Source organism: Taeniopygia guttata, chromosome 13 (genome assembly GCF_048771995.1).
Source record: "Taeniopygia guttata chromosome 13, bTaeGut7.mat, whole genome shotgun sequence".
Lineage (NCBI taxonomy): Eukaryota > Metazoa > Chordata > Aves > Passeriformes > Estrildidae > Taeniopygia > Taeniopygia guttata.
Window position 1 is genome coordinate 1,130,235 of NC_133038.1, and position 21,308 is coordinate 1,151,542.

At 41.5% G+C, this 21,308-nt stretch overlaps 1 protein-coding gene across 6 annotated transcripts in view; it reads right to left on the bottom strand.

The window, feature by feature from the left end:
• The window catches only part of FSTL4 (follistatin like 4), a 350,321-nt gene that overhangs the window by 203,512 nt on the left and 125,501 nt on the right, over positions 1 to 21,308 (bottom strand). For 2 of the 6 annotated variants that reach the window (XM_030283620.4, XM_030283617.4), the window contains exon 1: positions 2,221 to 2,606. The exons of 2 other annotated variants lie outside the window; for them this stretch is intronic. The gene's annotated coding sequence lies outside the window, so the exon portion shown is untranslated. Of the gene's footprint in view, positions 1 to 484; positions 624 to 2,004; positions 2,160 to 2,220; positions 2,607 to 21,308 lie in introns of those variants that run through there. 2 more of the 6 variants (XM_072935368.1, XM_030283618.4) reach the window with 2 other exon arrangements.

The window sequence follows — 21,308 nt, forward strand, 5'->3', positions numbered from 1 at the left end:
TTAATACACATTATACATCTTAATAGCCTCAATCAAGCAACAAATATGTACCATAAATATCAACCAAGAGCTTACTCTGGAGTCACACAGCATTTTCATGTCACTTGGCATCCTAAACCAGAGGTCAGCACTGCCTTACCCTGAGCTAAAGGGAAGGCTCCTTGCAGAACGCGGTCTGCAGCTACACTATACAATACAGATACCAGACTGCAGGTTCAAAGTACCCTGAAGTCAACAGAAAAACTCAAATTGACTGAATAGATCCAGACCACCACTTGTAAGTTCAGGCAAGTTTTACTATCCATTTCCTATCCTCGCTCAAGGGAGGGACAGATTTGCTGGATTTGAGCTTGTACGGAGATCACTGTCCAGAGAAATCAAAGTTTGCCTATGGAAATGTCTGCATAAAAAAAGCAGTTGTACTTAAAGAATAAATATTGGCCCTTGTGATAAAGAATATACTATGCAAAGACATAAAGTTTACCTGAAGATTGTGGTTTCCTCCTCTGAGCTAGAGCACCCTTCCAGCTTTCCTTGCAGCTGGCACTGCTCTAGCAAGAATCACGCCACAAGTACAGCAGCACCAGGCTATGCACTGTCATCTGAAGCAGCTCAAACACGATGGCAACAGCAAAACACCCAGCCCAAGGCCAGATGGGTCTGGGCAGGCACCAACACACAAATTAAAGCAAATGGCTGCAAAGTCTCCAGTGGAAGAGCAGCAAGCAGATGCCAGCCAAAGACAAGCACAGGTCTTCAGGTACAGGCTTGGGAGCTACTCAAGCAAAAAGGGTCACCTTGAAAAACAACAGGGACCAAGCATCTTGGCCTTTTGACTGGAGAACAGCACAAACTGTTTAAAGCATTTCTGTGACATACAACAAACAGATCCTGCAGTGACGACACAACTTTTTCCTCCGCAACACAAAAGTGTTACAAATTCAATTACTGTGACCACAATGAGATTAAAAAATTTGCCAAAAGCAGTTATTGGTTTTGTTTCAGGGCTATTTAAATTACAGCTTATTTGAGAAATTACTGCAATAGTTTGCAATAGTTTTCAATAATTTCCAATAAGCATCATATCAGAAAGAGGGTGAACTTAATTACCTGAAATTCTGACTGTTGCTATAGCAAAAAGAAAGCATTTGGACATAACTATTAACTCTATTCAAACTGACGCTATTAAAACCAGATAAGAATCTGGTCCTTAGTTCCTGCTATCAACCTTTCCAATTGCTCCAGCCTTATCTAAACAGCATTTCCATTGCTGGAAAAATAATTTTGCCGTCCATAATTTCTTGTTAAGTGCTACAGAACTAAGCTACAAAATTAAGCAGAAAAGCCAATAGTTTTGGCAAGATATAATGAAACTGAGTAATTATTCGGTCAGCTGTTCGCAGTTAAATACTTAAAGTTTGGGTACATTAAGAACTCATTGGAATCAGCTGTGATGTTTAAGTACAAACTGGACTTCTTATTTTTCATTTACTAAATTCGATTCGATTTCATTTCATTGAAATTCTCCAAGACACTTTCAATGCCCCAGAATAAATCCGGGGAGCATCAACCCAACAAGGACTCAGGACTACCAAGAAACTCCTGAACCTCGCAGAGATTTCGCCTCCGATTTCCAAGCGGTTTCGCAAGCGATTTCCAAGCTCTCAGGAAACGTTTGGCAGCAGCTTCGCTGCGAGGTGAGGACGGAGAAGCCGCAGGGCGCGCGTTCCGCGTTCCGTGCCGCGCCGGGCAGCGGGGCCGGCCCGCGCCGCCACCCAGCGGCCGCGCCGGGAACCGCCCGCCCCACGCGCGACCGCGCCGGGACCGCAGCGGGACCCGCGCCCAGCGCCGGCCGCCCCGCGGGGCGAGCACCGCGGCACCGCGCCCCGGGCCCGCAGCCGCCCGCCCCATCCCGCCCCGCGGGCCGCACGTCCACGCTGCGAGACGCGAGGTACGGGGGAGGAGGTCGCGGCTCGCAGCCCGTCCCGCCCCACGCACACACACCTGTTACCCCGCCCGGCCCCGGGCGCGGAGCGAGCGCTCGGCGGGGCGCGGCGGCACCGAGAGAGCGCCCGGCGCGCCCGCGGAGCGGACCGCGCAGGGAAGCGGCGCGGGTGCGGGAGCGGGCGGCGATGGGGATGGGGACGGGATGGGGACGGGATGGGGACGCGGGGCAGCGCGGAGCAGCGCGGGGCGCAGCGGAACGCGCGGGGCGCTCACCTGGGGAGGAGCCGGGGCGGGGCGGAGCGCGGCGGGGCCGGTGCGGGCAGTGCGCGGCGCGGCCCGGGCCGGCCCTATTTCTGCTCTCCGGGCCGGAGCCGCCTGACGTCAGCGCGGGTTTTGCATATTCCGCCCAATCCCGGCACCTGTGCGGGCGGCGGGACCGCCCCGGGCCGGGGGGAGCGGGGACGCCCCTCGGGCGCTGCGGGCACCGGCACCGGGCCAGAGCATCCCGGCGCATCCCGGCGCATCCCGGCGCGCTGCCGCAGGCGCGGGGCCGTCGGGGGGTCAGGAGCACCGGGGGATGCTCGCGGGGCCGGTGGTACCTGGGGTGCGGCTGCTGAGCCGCTCCTCGTTCCCACCGCCCTGGCGGCTCCGTGCTCGGGGCGATGATTTCTCGCGCTGCCCGGAGCTGCCGGGACCGCTGGCCCCTCGCCATGTGGCCGTCAAACATCGTGGGACACCGGGTTGTCCGCGGCGGGACGCCGTGACTTGCCACAGCAGGCGCTGCACGGCTTTGGGCTCTTCTGGAGGTGTTCCTTCTATTGCCACATAACCATGTTTATAAAGAGAGGCGAATGTTAAAATTCATTCACTCTCTTCTTCTTCATCTCCTTTCCAAAACAAACAAACAAAAAAAAAACCCAATATAATAATTTCTTATCTAGTTTTTAACAGGGATGTTTGCACGAGCAGGAGGCATGGCAGGACTACAGAACCAGAATATGTGGGGTATCAAGGTGATGGAGCACTAAGAATTAGCAACAGGAGAGGAGCAGTCTAAAAGACCTGATAAAACATGTCAAATTCTGTGTTTCTTCCTGTAAAGAATCTTACAGCCTGCAGAATTAGTTTAGATGTGCTATTGGCTTCAGCATGAAAAGGACAGGACCCCCCTGATGGTTAAAGAGACATGGGCTACTCTGGGAAACTGGGTCTAAGTCCAGGAGAAAATGTGCTTAGTAAAAAATCATTCCACAAAATTCAGCACGAAGTTGCAGAAGTGGGTCTTTCATGACTAATTTAGGGGATTTTATTTTTTTATTTTCTATTATTTTCTCTGCAGGAAATAAGTGACCAGACTGGTTGGTTTTCCAGAAACTTTTATTCTGTCCTTTAAATCCAATACCACTAAAATATTTTCAGTGTTTGCAAATAAATGGAGCTTTTTTCTCCCAAACCGTGCACAAAGGCTCATAGGGATTTGTTGTTTTGTGGTTTCCTTCTTTAGGACGATATGAAATTGCAGATTTAAGGTTTGGATTTAAAAAAAAAAAAATCACAAATGCAATTTAAAAAATGGAGTATCCACTGTGAATTGTGCACAGGCAACATAAGAGAAGTCTTTGCAGAGTGTCCTGGAAGAAATGAGTGTGTATTTCATAGGTGCCCTATAGGTTTAAGAGACCTGAGGTTTTAAAAAATAACACTGAAATCTGATCGGCAACAAATATGATATCTCCAGTGAGATTTTTTTTTCTTCTTTCCTGAGCGAAAAAAAATTGGAAATAAGATCAGTGGAGACAATTCTTCCCCATTTCCTGAAGGGAAGGAAGAAAAGTCTCTCCACTTAGCAGCATCATTTATTCTATGAAAATATGTCTGCGCTGTCAATTTGAAGTATTTACTAATCTCTCTGTATCTCTTCAAGTCGGACATAAATACAAGATGCATTAGTAGACATCTGAAGTATCTGCACAGCCTGTTCTTATTTATATCCACACATGCTGGAGGATACAGAGTTCCTTCCCTACCAACAGCTTGCCTGGGTGATATTTGCCACCTCACTTTTGTAGCAGGAGGGATTTTGCTCATTTTACATCATCTGATGCAGTCTTCAATGCACAGGCTGGGGCTGCTGTGTTTCTTCAAGAAGCTGGCAGCCAAGGCAGGTGGGAGAGTGTGCTGTGGGCAGTGCCACGAGCCTGCCAGGACCTCCCCGTGCCATCAGCTCTGTGCCCCCAGTGAGGGGCTCTGGGGTCCCTCCCTGGAGCTCTTGGGGCTCACCCACCTCCTGCACCAGCACTGCTGGTCCTGCTTTCCCACTTGGCTGTGAACCTCTAAATAAGCACCCTGAGCATCTCAACAGCTAAGTAAGGAGTAAGTTTGCCCTGCACAGTGTAAGTGTTGGACAACTTGGCCCAACAAAAATAAAGTCTGGTCTTCCATCAGCTCTCAGGTGCTGAGGGTGTCCATGTCCCAAAGCTAGAGGTTAGTTTGACAGAAGCAGGTACCTACAAGCATTTTTAGTGCCTTCTCTCATACATTTGAGTCTTGTGCATCTCTCTGGTATTCTGGTTCAAAATCTTTTGATGTTTCCAATCTTTTTCAAGTCTTGTTTATAAAAAGCAGATGGAGGCACCCCTCATCACACCCTCAACTCTAGCTCCATACCCCACTTCTGCAAACACTTTCTGTCTGTCATGAGACCTTTAAAAGTCCTGTGGAAGTGTGTCTGCTTCCCAAGAGGTGTTTTTGAACAGACGCTGTGGGAGCTTTTCAGAGAGGGAGTCAGCCATCTCCCCACTCTGGTTCACCCACCTTTGTGAAGCTGAGCAAAGCAAAAAGCTTTCTTAGAGAACTGGAGAAATAAACTGAGCAAGCTGGCAATGAAAAGGTGATAAATTCCTCATCTTCAGGGCTGGATGAGTTTGAAGCAAAATAATTGTTGCTTTCTTTTGAACTGGGAATTGAAGAGACACAAAAAACCAACAATTGTAGAAGAGAAGAAGAGAAAAATTAATGGCTTTAAACTCAGACTTGAGCACCTAAAAAATCTTAGACAGAGAAAGGGGAGAAATAAGCCTTTTTTTTTCATTGAAACACAGGATAACCTGTTCACTGTAATGAGATTTAAAGCATCATCCCATTCCTTCTGTTAAAAAAAATAGATATTAGAACTAGAAAACTCTGAAAGTTTAGAGGAATTGAAGCTGCAAGAGACAATAGATTAATATGATGTGGGCAAATTTGAGGACTGTGAAGAAGGAGGGGCTTGTGCCAGTCCCAACCTTGTGTACTTCAGGGAGAGGAGCTGGAAATGTGCAACCTCTTGTTAGCTTTGCCTGGTGGGACACCAGGAATTTGATGAGAAATTTGAAACAGATTTGTGAGGCACAGCTCTGTGTCACTGAAGATATGATCCCATTTCAGGGTGGCCATGACGGTTGGTATAAGGAAATTAATTTTAAAGAACAGATGATCGTCCCTTACACAGCTTTTCTTTCCTGATTTACAAAAAACCCAGTACAACAGAGCAATGCAAATAGCCAAGACTCCCTGAGCTCTACCAGCAAAGGAATTAACTGGTAACCATGTCAGCCATTTGAAGTACTTCCAAAATTTAGCAAGTGATGTTCAGAAGAAGAAGAGAAGAAGGCTTCCTCTTTGAAAATTCAAACCTTTAACATCAGCATATCACCCATCTACCTCACTTGTCCAGCCTTGCTAGCTAAATGCAGCAACTAATAAAGAGATTTCAAAAGAACATTGTATTCACTGGGAACAAGAAGCTGAGGAGGTAATAGGACAGCAAGATTCATGCTCATCACTTTGAGTTATTTGAACCAAGAGCCTAAATCAGACCTGATTAAGATCAGAACTCAAAACAAGATTCAATCAAAACTAGAGATATTAAACAAATACAAATGTGACAAGAGTCATGATTCAATTATTAGAAGTCCATCTTTTAATTACTCATTAAGATGACAGTGTGTATCTTTGCCTACGTACATTTAGCAAAGCTTTTCACTTTGACAGTGCATAAAATTATCCCTGCCAACTGTATGTCTCTTATTTTTTTATGTCGACTTTGGAGTTACCAGTTTTTCATTATCCTCTTCCTCACAAATTAACAGGGAGAACAAATTTAAAAGCAGCCTCAAACCTTTAGAGATTATGTCAGCCTTGTGTATCTGAGCCAGTTAAATCACCATTTATTTCTGCTTAAATTTAATGTGGTCATCTTCATACAAACACACATATATTCAGAGCCTGCTTTCGGGGTACAGAAAGCACACAACAAGGAGCTGCTCTGAAAAGCTGACATGGAGCTTGGGCTTGAACTTTTCTAATCACATCACCCTGTTTAAGATGCAGCAGATGGAGAGGACCAAGGTCAAGAATTTCAAGCACACAAGAGAATTCTCTGGGTGCTGCTCTCCCACATCATTACAAGCTGGAATACCTATGGACGAATGTCTGCAGCAGTGGAATGTTCTTTGGGGGGGTCAAAACGGGGTGAGGCATAGATCTAGGCAAAGTGCTGGCTTTGGTGACCCATCCTCTGTCTTTGTTGTGGTTTAGTAAATTATTATCTGTTTGGTGGGTGCTGGGTTGCAGGGCTTCAACCCTGTCTTCATAGCTGTAAGTCCAAAATACAAAATACTGTATTTTTTGGTTGTAAAATAAGTTTTATACTGAAGGAAATATGAAGGGTACAAACAGTGGTTTGATTCATTTCGCAGCTGTAGTCTTTTTTGATTTGTTTGTAATTTTCTACGCTACTGCTTCCAATTTGATAGTGCCTGGGCATCGGATGACAATGGGAATGGGATAACAGATGATGAGCTCAAAATACTGAACACTATCACACTTACCCTTACGTGTACCCACAATCAATATGTCTCTTTGAGGAAGGAACCATCAGCCACTGGGCAAAGTTTGGAATATAAAATGTCACCGGAACCCAAGGCACATTTCTTATTTCTTGAGAGTTGTCAGAGTAGCTGGCTTGTTGCTGTGTAGGGAACATGTGTAGTGCTCAAATAAATAGCCCCAGAGACCTGAATTCAAATTGATGGGGCAATTTTGGGCAGCTCCTTCCTTCTTTATTGTCCTGAGAGTCACAGGCACATGGCCAAATATGGGGCTAACGGAGGGACCAGAGGGAACCGGTCCCGTGGCCATCGATCCAGCTTGTGACTTTGAGAATGGCACCAATTTTCCTCATTTTTATCTCTGAATATTTTGTTGGTCTCTTCTCCCAGACACTATCAAAAGCAGCAGGCAGCATTCATCTGAAAACAAGAAGGAACTTTGATCCATGAACATGGATAATAACAAGGTGTTTAGATTTTCCCAAGCTTGTTGGCTATTTGTAAATACAGTCCAGTCATAGGCAAGTCTTGGTGCATATTCTAGAGCATCTGGTGATCTTCCTTTCAAACTTGTTTTCAAGAGGAAGTTTAAAGCAAGGAGTTTAGCAGAGATAGAGAGAGACACGGGACTCCTAATCCATGTCATCATGACTCCCTTTGTCAGAGAGAAAGAGGCACATGGATGAAACAAGTGAAGATAAAAGAATAAGCAGAAGTAAAAAACAGCAAGAAATGTGAGCCTGCTTTATCTGAAGCATTGGGGAAAGCTTTCTAAAGCATCTTTCATTTTATCTAATTTAATAGGTTTTACTTTATGCCTGTGCATATCTGTGCATATCTGTTCTAGAAATGCATATGAGCAAGGGTGAATTGTTTGCAGATTCCTAAAATTGCCTTTGCAGACAGATGGCCAGCAAGCAGCTGGGAGGGAGAGTACAAGCAAGGAGGTTGTCGTTCTTCAAGAAGAATTAAGAAATTAAGCTGCACCATGAGTGCTAAGAAAGACAAACCCCTGCAAAGCATGAGCCAGGCTCGGTTAAAACAGCAATTAAATGATTTAGAACAAATCTATGATCATTTACAATTTTTAAAGGTGAAAGGTGTGATTTTGGTAATGCCTTAAAATTAAAAGGCCAGCCACTCTGTCTTTGGAAAACTATGGTTTCTCTCCTGGAAGACTTATCTCATTGTCAGTCCATTAGCAGCCAGCCAGAACCCATCCTTACAAAAATAATTGGCTATTGATATATGGTAATACTGAAAAGTTACTCTTATTTTTGTTCATTGCTACGGAAAGATGTCCTCTCTGGCCTACTTTCAATCATTATAAATGCTACTGTGAAAGACTAAAAACACTGTTCTGAGATAGATTAGGATCCACTTCACAAATAAATATATTGTACCACTGAGAGAAGAAGCAAATGTTACTGGTACTGAGTTTTTTATACACAGTAGAGACCACTTAGGCTGAAATATTCCTCTCACGTTAAATTAATGTTCCTGGCCATGCAGAGTCCCCTCTACATGACAGGCTCCTGTGTAGGGTTTATACCTGCTGTGCTCAGGTGAAGAATTGGCTCTGAAGCACAACAGTAGCCCCTCTGCTTCCCATGAAGTGGGGTGAAAAAGATGGTTTACCTTGAAAATGGATTGTTTACCTCAAAGAAGGATGGCTTCCCAGAGACAGGCAGGGTCCACTGTTCTCTGCAGTGATCAAGGTACCAAGTTCCTCTTGGCCCGAGGAAGGGTTGCATCCTCTGCACTGCTGCAGTGCCTGGATCCTGGAGGAACTGGAATGCTGGGAACAGCAAAACACCTCCAGCAGCACCCACTGTGCCCTGTAAAATTTGTGCCCAGGCTGGGAAGTTGGCACTGAGGCTGTAAAAGCTGTGAGGAGCTGGTGGCAGATGCTGCACTTGCCAGCTAAGCACCCCACTAGAAGAGCTAATAAAACCAGAGGACATTAGGCTTCAGAATGCCGTATTTTAAAGATAAAACGTTTCTGGTTGGAATTGTACTAAGATTTTTACTTTCTTGTGGACAGCTATTTGGCTACTCTGAAGCACAATCTCAAGCTGAAGCGAGACAATGGGTTATAAATCTCTGGCTGGGTGGAATGCAAAGGAGAAGAGAGAAACTGGGGAAATAATCAAGCGTGACAGGGAATATTTGGGACCATAGTTTGAGCCAGTAGTCAGAATTCCTCATGCTTAAGGCTCAAGCACACACCAATGAGAAAGTAAGGTGTTAAACAGCTTCAACAAATCTTTCTTGGGACCTTGTATAGATAATTGATTTTTGGTTGTTTTGCTTTGTATATGGCAACTCATTTGTGTCCGTTTTTGATAAATTGTTTTAAGGGGTAAAAAATTAGTTTTAGATCTGTTTCAGCTGCTTACGGAATTATTTTTTCCTTATATATTTTTCATGTTTGGCCAAAATTTTACTGTAGCTCTTCCGATACAAACATATCACTTTTAGTAGTTACTACACTGAGTCTCTGTTATCCATTTAGCAACAGCCTCTGCTGCAATAAAAGAAAATGTATTTTTTCTCTTGTCTCCTATTGTTCAGAATTACACTTGGATATTACATTGTCAATGTTTAGTATTATATCATTTCCCTGACAATTCATTGTAATCAAATCTTCTACAAAGTCAATAGCAATGACAGTTTTATAAGGCATTGTCTCCCTCAGCCTATTAGGTGATTTCAGATCTTTGAGTTTTCTGTTCTGAGAATAATAGAGACCTGGAAGAAAGCATAAAATCTGGGAAAGTCACTCAAGCAGCCATGTCATTGCTCAGCAACCAAACCTATGGGTCAGAGCTCTCACTAGTTCAGACAGGTCACTTAGTCATATGAGGGACTTTTATTTTCTCTAGAAAACCACGCAAAATAAATAAACAAGCAAGCAGGCCTACTGGAACTAATAACAGTATTTCTACTGCACTTAATGGAGCAGATGCTGCCTTTGCAGAGGTATATGTGATGTTACACTGGGTACATCTGCGCTGCAATGCAAATATGGCACTACAAGTCACAGGGAGGTACTTACGATAGTTTAAAGGAGGCACTAACAGTTGCAGCACTGCAGAACAGAGAGAAGGCCTGGAAACCCCAGCCCAGCCCCAAGGATTTGTTTGCACCATGAACTGGTGCATTGCTGTGAGCTGTCACAGCCACTGTGCCATGAGACTGAGACCTCTTCCTTCAGCATCCTTTCAGCTGAACACAGCTTTCACCACCTGCCTCTTACTCAGCTCCTCAGGATAAATTTCAGTTTCATGTTCTTCTGCCTTTAGGAAAGGCAGGGTCACACTGCTGGGGTTGGAATGGAAGGAACCAAAATGGGAACAACGTCAAAATTTTGAATTCATTAATTACAAGTGTGCAGTTTGCACAGAGCCAAAAGAAGTTTTGTGTGAAAGGAAATGGAACAAGTATAGCTTCCTACCTTGGCTATTTGCAAATACAGATTGAAAAAATATTACAGTGAATTAAAATAAACCAAAATTCTTTATAGTTATGCTTGCTACACTGGAATATCATAAAAAAAAGTATAAAGACATATCTAAATAAGTTCAGCCTTTAGAGGAAAAGACTCAGAAGGAACATCACTGCACTTGCAGCTAGAGAGAGAGGGCAGCAAGGTGAACTGGGCGTATCCCATGGGCACACAGTGAATGTGCATGGCCAAGGGTGTAAGATGCATGATCAGGTGGATAAAGGGAAGGAAAAGTAGCCCCAAGGGCAGTTAAAGATAGGAATAAGGACTCAAAGAGGTTGTAGGATCTTTCCTTCAAGATATTTAAAATTTTAATTGATGAGTCTTTGAACAACCTGCTCTAGCAGACCCTGCCTTTTGCAGGAAGTTGGGCTGAATGACCTCCACGGGTGCCATCCACATTATTTTGTCCACAGTCCTGTTATTTTCCAAGTAATTTGTCATTTTGGCCTCTAGAAAAAGAAGCAGCACTTAGTGAGTATAACCAGCTAAATCCATGACCACTTTCAGGCAATCAGATTGGGATATGCATATTTTGATGCTATTGAAAGTAACAAGTCTCCAGCTGACTTCTAACTAAAAGAGCCAAGCAGAGGCTTGGATTCTAAATCAATAGTGAAAACTGATCTACAAAGTCTATTTTTATGCCTGGAAGCAGAAGTTCTGATGAAAAACACATAGAGGATATTATGATGAACAGTTGCTGCTATGGTATTAAATAAGATTAATACAGGTAAAAAGTCTCTTATTTCATTCTCACCCTCACAACAGCTCCTGATGCAGTCTGAAATGAGATATTTCACCGACACTGTCTCTGCTGTTATGTGGTTGTGGATGTTCTGGGTGATGCTGCCCCATGTGGCTGCCCATGCTTCAGCAGAGATTTCCAACATACAAACTCATCATCTTCAAGAATTTTCTCACAAAGCTCTCTTCAGCCTGAGGTTTCTTGACTTGGCTTTAAATAAAGCTAGTGTTGCTGTTGAATTCTTGAATCACTTCCACAACTTATTGGCACAAACTTGGTACATACATCCCTCTTCTGCGTATTTTAATGTTACTGGAGGATCTCTCAAATCATGAGGCAGCAGCCCAAGAGATGACTTAGTTATTCTTTCAGTCACAATAAAAATCCTACAGTCAGTGAACTCTCTACATCTGGCAGCTGATAAATAATGTACTAACCTAACTAAAAATCAGGGTGTACCAGACACAACACAGGCTGTGAAGTAGCTCTGCTTTCTCAGTTTGATTTGAGCTTTGAGAGAGTGCAGTAACCTCAGTGTCACCAAGACATCAGCAGCACAACCCTCAATTAACTTATTGTTTCCATAGCAAGAAATAAAAGCAATGCTGTTTTTGAAGATATTTCAAGTTCTCTAATGTCGCTGTTGAGGCAGGATGGGAATAGAGAAGACTCCAAGTCAGAGGGCTAGAAGAACTGAACTCAACTCCTTTATTTCAAATACATCACTCTTTTTATAGAGAACATCGTGCAGACCAATTTCATTGGTCTTAAAGTAAAAACATCTCACGCCATTGGTGCGCTGTGAATGACGCACGCTGGCAGAACATATCTATAAACAATGTGAACAACAAGAGTGATAGTGAATTATTTACATTCCTTTGAAACTCTTTTCCAGGCCCAGCCTGGTAGAAACCTCTCCTTTTCTCTCTGACTGAACTGAGAATATCCATACTCTAACCCAACAGTACTATGAAGCAATGCTCTGAAAGGGACCAGATGCTGATGAGGTTTTCTCCCAAGAGTGGCTTAAGCATGGTCCTAGGATGAAGTGTGGAAGTACTTTGCAAGCACTTATCAGTTGTGTATGGGTGATAGAGCTACATCTGTGCAAACCACAGGCATGAGTTTCATTGATTTGGATGGGTAATTTATTTCTGACTCCGCAAGGCAAACCCATGGGGACCAGCAGTCAATACCAGTAGAAGTGGATTAGCACAAGAACACGTATCTTTTGGGTCAGTGGGCAGAAAAAATAGTTATTATTCCTATTAGTTCAGATGCTGGTGGAAAAAGAAAGGAAAAAGTGTCAGCTGCAGGCTCTATATATCGTATTTCTACTTTTTCTTTGACAAATTACAAAATCTGCCACTATTCTGTTTGGTGGGGGTTTTTTGTTCTTTGTTGGGTTTTTTTTATTATGTTGATGCATTTTAAACAGGAAGAAATAAGAGAATAGGGACAGAGCTAGTCCCTGTTCTCATCTCACCTTCATGCATTGTGTAACTCCCTAATGGCTGAGATCCTGTTCAAGACTCCTCATTGTCAGTGTGTTCAGGTCTCGAGGGACAAGACCCACAGCTTATATTCAAGACAATATATTCCTGTCTATGAATAACATGAAGAAATTAATCCTTTTTTTTTTTTTTTTTCTTTTGCCTCTCACGTGGCCTTAATGAAGATTTTCAAACCCTGTCTCCCCAGGGCAATGGGTATCACCTAATATCTTCATTTAAATATTCTCTCCCTGCCTCAAGCCCCAGACTGAAATCTGAAAACCAGGAAAATTGTTCACTCCAGGCTTAGCAAGCAACCTACAAACAAGTTTCTGCAAATAACTAGAGCTTTAAACTAAAAAACCCACAGCATAAAGAGGAAATATGGCCAAGCTTAGAGGTCTTTACCTTTATAGGGATGCTGAAGTCAAGGCATGAACCTGATGAAACTTGATATAGAAGACTTTTAAAACCAGGACAAAACCTATTTTTACAGCATTGTTCCCATGTGAAGTAGATAAAACTTTCCACTTTCCTCCTGCCCCACTCTCTGTGCTCCCAAATGTCTTTCCTTCTCACACAAGAGATAATTTGCCCCTCTGGAAAATGTGAGCTTTGTGGGGAGCTTTTAGCTCCATGTGGGGAGCTTCTCCCCTGGGAAGGAAGGAAGAGCTCCTGATTAGCTCCTCCAGTTTGCTCTCATTCACTTACAGATACGGCAAGATTTCCAGAAGTATAACTGGCCTTGAAATTTTGAAGATCCATGAACTTCTGTCCTCCAAGACCTCTGTTGGATGTAGTTTTGGAAATCCTGCTGGAGACTACATGTAGCCCTTCTCCAGCAGCACTTGATTGCTCCATCTCAGGTGACTAAATTTCTTCCAAGTTATTTCTAGACATTCATAATGTTTCTTCATTGCCAAGAAAGCATAGAAACAGCCTGTCCAGTAAATCTGTGTGTGTGAGGCTTCATTTCAGGCACTCTTGCCAAGAGCAGGGATGTGAATGCTTCTCCTCACATGAGTAGAAACCTCCAAGTCATTGTACTTTTTCTGGTGAAAATAGTAACATGCTTCAAGCACACATGGACATCTTGGTTCAAGCTCCAACTGACATTTTTGCTTTGTTGGGTGATAGGTTTGAGCCCAAAGTCCTTATTCATAAAAACCTCCCAGTAGCTGTGGGAGTGAAAATTGATATCTAGACCAAGATTTGGCCCTCAGTTCAACTGTCTAACTGGAGTTTTTCTGTGATTCAACATTAAAAAGCAAATGATGCCAAATGTAAGAGTTAGAAGTGGGGAAGAATTAGGAAAACACACATGAATAATTTGCTCCTTGTCTCCAGTTCTTTCAAATATTACAAATATTTAGAGTGCACAAATGTCACATCATCAAAAAGCTCAAACTCAGCAGGTATTCAAGGTTACCCTCCCACATGTAACAGTCATCCAGGTAGAAATGATGCTGTGTGGCCTCACAAACCAGTCACTGATTCTGGTAGACAATCAAAATAGGAAGACCATAAAAAACTGGTGTGCTGGTTAAAATTATTTATCCAAGCAACTTGATGAATACCTATAAATAAGAAATACAGTAGCAGTGACTGGAGTTGGCTCAAAAATTATCCACAATTAATAAATCGACCCATCCTATGTACTGTGTTATTTTCCCTGACATTTTCACAAGCTACAAATCTGATAATACAATTAAATGACAAGTTCAATCACTTCTTTATTTCATGTATATGTATAATATAATATTTTATAGCTGTATTACAGAAATGACTGTTTACTCACGTTGTATCTTCCCTAGCATAATTCAGAGCTTTGCTTGCCTGAGAAATTACTTGTCTGCATTTTGATTAAAAAAGCAAAACCTCATTGTTCCCGTGGCAAATGAATTCAGTCTTTAAATGAAACTCATTGTCACATCCTTTTCTATGAAGCAAAGGCATTCAGCTTCTGGAATGGCTTTAACCTCCAGCACAGCACTTTTGTGTCTGTATCTGATCCACCCATAATTCATCCCTCTTCCAAAGCTTTGTCAGTGTTTGTGCTCTGTACTTAGTTCCCAATGAACTGGCTATAACGCAGTAGTTACAGCTCCCTGGAAAATGACACACAGTAACTCTGTCAAGTTTTTTATTAGCTTGGATAGGTCTTTTATTTTAGCAATGTCTTTTATTACCTCGGATAGCTTTGAACTGGTTCTGAAGTGGATGAGTGAAGACCTGGAGATCCAATTTTATATTGAGAGCCATTAATTTTTTTTAACCACAATCCCTTGATTATTGATAGGCTTTTGTTCTTTACAGTCATTGCACAACACATTGTTTGAAGTGAATCAGAGCTCACAAACTTCCACAGGTACCTGCTGGAGTTTGGATAGGACATAGCAATTAGCCAGCAGAAGTCCTTTGACTTTCAGGATGCAGGAGGCATCTGCTCTTGACCAGAAGCTACTCTGATCTTTTCTGTTCCATATTATTTCTCAGAAACAATCCGAAAAATGTTACAGAGAAAGGAAGAACCTGTAAATCTTGACTTGTGTCTACCCTTTTGCCCATTAATTCCCAGGTAAACACAAACCAAGCTCATTTGGAATAGTTTGGCATTCCACATCCATAACTCTGTGAATCAAGATGCACTCCATCAAAATAAATTAACAGGAGTGAGGGAGCACAATGAGGATCAAGCCCTGGAAGTGGGTAAACTAGGAAAAAAAATTAAAATAAACAGAATTTAATTGAAAAGTCAGTGTCAAAAATGGTGTAAATCCTTGCCAAAATCACATGTACATCACCGTTATCCCAATTCCCTGAGCCCAGTAACTTTTCTCTTCATTTATGTGCCTTCTGTTACACTTTTAGGACTTCAACACTTGTTAAATTTGAACTGATCTCATAATCTGGATTCCTTGACCAGCATAAAATAAGAAAATGTGTTTTAGAAGAAATTTTGGAAAATGACCAAGAAATTAATTTGCTCCCTTTTTCTAACAGAGACTTCTTTACATTATCAAAGTACTTAAGTAATCTAAAGCTTTAAAATTAAAACAGATTGCAAAATTTTTGATAGCCTTTTCTCATTACAAAAAAAGTGCTGAGAATGCAAAATTTCTCTAATGAACCACAACAAAATTTCCTTACAAGTTCAGTTGTTCAAAGAGGATTTATTTTTAAATTCAAAATCAAAAGGCAACACAATTTAAAGTTTGAGTCTTTTCAAGCTTTTAGTTCTCTGAAATAGCATATGACTATTAGTTGATAAAGCCGAATCCTTTTGTATGAATCAGTCTTATTTATGAATCAAACAAAACTCTATTAATCAAAATTTTTTTTGTATTTAAGTTCTTTTGCGTTAGAATTCTCTTGGCATTGGGCTATAGCATGTAATGTTTTCCTGTATTTTTCCTTGGATTGTTTGCATCATTGTGGCCTCTAGAGACCTACATCACAGGATAAAAATTCTTGCTGCTGTTAATATGACAATCAATTGCAACAATCCCCAAATTTGTCAAGCAGTAGAATAAATGGAAATCCATGTCTCCCCATGTCCTGCTTGGAAGGGGTTTAGCTGTAGATTTGGCAATACAACAACAAGAAGAAGTCTCATTTTGACTTGAGTGCTAAGGACCCTTTTCTGTTTCTTGCTCCTGGTGTCCATATTGCAGCCATGACTTACAAGGTATGCAATGAAAGAACAAGGGAATGACTTTAAACAGAGACAGGAAGTTTAGATTCAAGCTTAGAAAGAAATTACTCCCTGTGAGGGTGGTGAGGCCCTGGCACAGGCTGCCCAGAGAAGCTGGGGATGTTCCATCCCTGGAAGTGTTCAAGGTCAGGTTGGATGGGCTTGGAGCAGCCTGGTCTATGGAAGGCGTCCCTGCCCATGGCAGGGGACTGGGGCTAGATGATCATTAAGGTTCCTTCCAACCCAAACCATTCCATGCTTCTGTGACAGATCAGCAGGGCCAGGAGCTGGGCAAAGCACCTGCAGAAAGCCCCCAAGGAACGGCTGTGGTGAAGGTCCGATGATGCCAAACATTTTCATTTCTCAGGAGAAAAAGTCAGTGGTGCTTGGCAGGATTTGGACTTCTCTGCAAGACACCTCTGATCACAACACATCCTCATGGGTTTGCATTTAATTCTTCAGACTGAGAAGTTTCCACTGCTCTTATGAACTCTGTTGTCAAGATCTCCCAGAGTGATTACACTTTCCTGCTAAAATATTCATACTGTAGGGATCAGCTAAAGTTAAATATAAGGGAAACAATACATTACCCTGCGATTGGACACATCTTTCAAATAGGCTGTTTGTTGGATAAGATTTCACAGGGTGATTAAGGGACGCATAGTAAGGACTAAATGGGCTGGAGAGGGCATGAGGAGCATCCTAGGAGCTGCATGTGGCATGTGGGATAGGGTCAAGGCACTCAGGGATGTCTTTTCCTCTGCTGCACCTTAAGGGAGAGAGGGGCTGGCTGCTTTAGAAATGTTACTGGTTTTAACCAAATAGCCTTTAAAAACATCTGGAAGCAAATTATAAAATATGGAGAAAAGGCCATAGATGGGAAAGTTTCCATAGTTTTTTTTTTTTTTTTGAAAAGGCACACTATATATGAGTTGCAATGTGAAGGAAAAAGCCAGCATCCTTGATGAATCCATGGCCATTCTCCTGGGTTGGGAGGAGAGGATCTCAGAGCTCATGAAGACCATTCACTGCTGCTTCCACCCCTGCTCACAAACTTGTTCTTGATCTTTTCATGGAAATAGAGCCTAGAGGGGTTCAGCCAGCTCCCCAAGATGGCAAGAAGGCAGGAAGGGTAAAACACAGCAGCCAGCTGGTGCTGAGCCCCAAGAATGTCCATCCCCACCCTGTTCCTCTTCCTCCTATAGTTTGAAAAATTCATCCAAGAACCTGCAATGTCACAAACAGGAGCTGGAGCTAAACATGTCTGGGAAGACAAATTCCTTAACTGTTCAGTGCTGAAGGACATGGTAGGTAACATTAACTTGGCTAATTGTTTACTTGCTTAGCTAATCTAACATAATCTGCATTGATTAGATTTTGATTTCATGCTGGATGAGTATACTGCTTCTCTGTGCCTTTCAGTTAATTTGTGAACCGTACCAAAAAGACATTTTTATAACACGTTTAACGCTCCAAAGCTATGAGGGAACAGCAGCGAGAGTGAAGGAGGACAGCTCTGCTGGTATTAAAAGGGTCATTAAACTCAGCATTAGGTAAAGGTCTTGTTTTGGGTTGCTTCAACGTGCCTGATTAAAAATGAAGTGTAAGCAAAAGGCATTGAAGAGAAATATTCAAATGCAAAGTACAGTGTTGGTCCTTGTGTGTGTAATGATATAGAGTTTATGGGTGCTCACTCTCCTATTCGAGCTCCTTCCACAGTCTTTAAAGATCTCAAAGCCTCAGTTCATGAGCTCAGTATTCCAATGGTTTAAGGGTGAAATGTTATAACAAGCATAACAAGACTGCCATGTACTTAATAAATCCTAAATATTCACAGAGAAGAACAGAGGTACTTTACAGTCTAATGAAATCTATAAATATATAAGTTTTTGATCACTTTTCTGAATTTTGCTGCCATGGATCCAGAAAGCTCCCCAAGAGTTTATTTAAAGCATTTATTGCTTTTAACAGAAGAAGGAAGAAGCACAGAATTTGGTCTAAAGAAATTAAGTCAACTTTGATGGAGGTAATCAGCAGAAATATAGCTTTATTGCATTTATGCTACAGAATTTTGACATATAAACAATACTTTCTTCAGCACAGGAATTTAAAAGTCCTGTTCTAGCTAAAAATGAAAAATCTTTGTTGCTTCATGGGCCTTTAATGGGTGACAAAGTTCACGGCCATCACCTTGAAGCCTCCAGTTGAAATTTAGACTGATTGTGATTAAAAGTAATTTCTGTCTGACAGCTCATGTGAAGAGAGTTACTTCATTTCATAACAAATATGTGACCAACAGCGTAAAAATTATTATCACAATTTAACAAGACCATTGGCAGTTCCAGGAGCACCATGGATAGAAGGAAGTCAATCCTGCCTGTCCGGGGTTGAGTGAAATCAAGGTGGGGTAGGGAAAAAAATCAGAAGGAAGTATATGAATGTTGTAATTCTTCTGTGGAAGAGCTTACAAATTTAATTGCCTGAGCCTCTTTGTAGAAGCAAAATTTACCTATTTCCACAGACAAAGCTGCTGGCTGGCTAACCTACAATTTTTGCTCCCCAGAGCTGACTTATCTAGTGTGGGAAAAAAAAAAAAAAAAAAAAAAAAAAAAAAAAAAAAAAAAAAAAAAAAAAAAAAAAAAAAAAGGAAAATGAGCATTTTATGTCATGGCCATTTGGGAAGGAGGTGATTTTCTTCAGATGATAACATGCCTTTTTCTGTCTTAGGAGGGCAATGCTAGCAAATATCAAAACCAAGGTTCAGTTGCGTGGCTCAGTTAAGTCCCAAAATTAGGTGGGATGAGCCAAGCCTGAGATTGCTCTTCTGCAACTACTGAATGACAAAGACTTTCCAACATAGCTTCTATTGCCTAATTCGATATAGATTCTTCTATTCAAATAAAACTGAAGAAGCTATGAAGCAAAAATATAAGCCTATATTCATCCAAATTTTTAATTATTTTTGCTCATATCTGAGAAAAGTTCACTGGCTTTCCTGGAGTAATTGATGTGTTTATAAAAAAGGCATTTAAAGGACTCAGAAAGCATGTTCATAAAATACAGATTTCAGCTCTTCCTAAATAAATGTGCTAGGCAAAATGTTTGCAGACATATCCATCCAGGAACCTGAAATGCAAAGCAGCTTCTCTGTCCAATCACAGCTAAAAGTATTCATATCATTTAGCAGTAATAATCAGCTATTAAATAATATTTAAGAAGTAGTCATTGCCTATTAGTGACAATCCTGGGAAGGGAAAGCTAGTGTGAATTAAGGCTACTGGCAAAGGATGCCTTCAGCTTTATTGTTCTAGCTAATTCTCATGGTGGCACTGCTTCATGCTGTTGTACTATACATACAGAATATGGGAGTAAATCCAATGAAGTCACACTTGAAAACCCTTATTTTACTGCTGGGGTTATTGCAGATCATATAGTACAAAGAGTCCAACAGAATAATGATTCATTCACACACACACTAAAAAGAGCTAATCTTGATAACCCAAAGTAAATTATTACTGTGGCATGAGTAATAGGTGTGTATTTATTTATCTATACACATGCATATATAATAAGGATCTATGAACTGATTTTTACAAAAAAATATTAAGATAGAAATTGTATATAATTGATGATTGAATTTTTTATTTTGACTTGGGGAAGCTTTAAATTATGAACTTTTCACATTTGATTTTTTACACTGGAGTATGGTTAATATTTTTCTCCCTATGCAGGTCCCACTGTTTCTTGGTCAGATCAGGTTTTTTGTTGTTTCATGGGACAAGTTCTGTCCTTTGGTGAGCAAAGCAGGATTGATTTCAGTCAGAAGTAATGTGTGTGTGCACCCAAGAACTGGCTTTTGTTCTGTATGAAGCAACCACTCTCACTGATTTATGCCCCACATTTTCAAAAACGCAATAATAGCACTGCATTGTCTAAATCAGGAATGTGTACATTATCCTAAAAGTTGAGATGCAGGAGAGCAGAAGAACACCTTTGTCAGGTCAAGAAACGTGATTATTTCCATGGCTACCAGCAGCTCTTAATTGCCATAATAGGCTCTTATTCGGGGAGAAGTAGTTAGGTTTGCACAGAAGAGTGAATAGGTACTTTATGAAAAAACCATTAACTACAGAGAAAAGTTCTCAAAGTAGAACTGAAATATGGAACAAAATACAGGCAGCTGCTTGGCATCTCCAGAAATAGTACACAGGGTGTTCTTAGTCATCCATGTCTTCTATAGGGAAAACAACACAAATATCCCATTAAAATATTTAATTACTGTAATACTCCTTATTACCAACTAAACATAAATAAAAGTATTAGATCTCCAGTCTCCATCTTGTGGTTCCTATTGATTTTTAATACAAAACTTCTAGACAATCAACACAATGTTATGTAAAAATAAACCACCTCTGCTTGTGGACTCTACTGGTTCCCAGTTTGTCACTACTAGAAAGCTATTCCACTGAGGATGTGGGGAAACAGTGAATGTCTACAACTGTGACACTGAAAAGAATAATAGCTGACCTTCATAATAAATAATGTAAAACATGAGCTCACTTGGCCTAGCCTAGATAAAGATTAATTTTGAATCTTTCATTCCCAGAGGCTAAAAGTGTTCTAACTTTAGGTTACATGCTTTTAAAAAATGTTTTATAGTATAAAAGGTACTTGAAAACAAATATTGCAATCAAAGCACACAACTCCTGCAGCTGTAAATATCTGGAAGGCTTCATGAACGGACCAGTCAGTTACCAGTCAGTTATTGTAGTGCTTTGTGGTGTGATTTAAACCTGTGCTAGAAAGCTACAGATTCTAATGGTAGGGAGAGCAGCTCTCTGAGGACAATGGCTCTGGTGTTCAGCCTTGGAAGCTTAGAGAAGAAGCTAAGTTTGTTTTTAGTGTGTGTAGAAATGCTCATGACACCACCGATGTTTTTCAAGAAAATGGCATTCTAGGATCACAGAATCATAGAATGGAAGGGTCCTTATAGATCATCCAGTTCCAACCCAAGTGATTTTGAACATAAAAACAGATTAAGCTGTTC